Raw genomic sequence first — 428 nt, forward strand, 5'->3', positions numbered from 1 at the left:
GGCACTATATGGGGGATTGGCTACTATGTGGGGCATATATGGGGGCATTGGCTACTATGTGGGGCACTATATGGAGGCATTGGCTACTATGTGGGGCACTATATGGGGATTGGCTACTATGTGGGGCACTATTGGGGGGATTGGATACTATGTGGGGCATTATAATGGGGGATTGGATACTATATAGGGCATTTTTGGGGGGATTGGGATACTTTATAGGGCACTGTTCAGTCAGCAGCATGTGGTGACTGTAGGGGAGTGGCTATGGAGGGTCGCTATGGGGGCGTGGCTATGGAGGGTCAATATGGGGGCGTGGCTATGGGGACCACGGCGCACATGTCCAGGGCCATCTTAACAGCATTATGGGCCCCTGGGCAGAGGTGTGAATTGCCCCCCCCCCCCCCCCGCGGCCGCCACCATCAAACCCC

The sequence above is a fragment of the Dendropsophus ebraccatus genome, chromosome 3, assembly GCF_027789765.1.
Source record: "Dendropsophus ebraccatus isolate aDenEbr1 chromosome 3, aDenEbr1.pat, whole genome shotgun sequence".
NCBI lineage: Eukaryota > Metazoa > Chordata > Amphibia > Anura > Hylidae > Dendropsophus > Dendropsophus ebraccatus.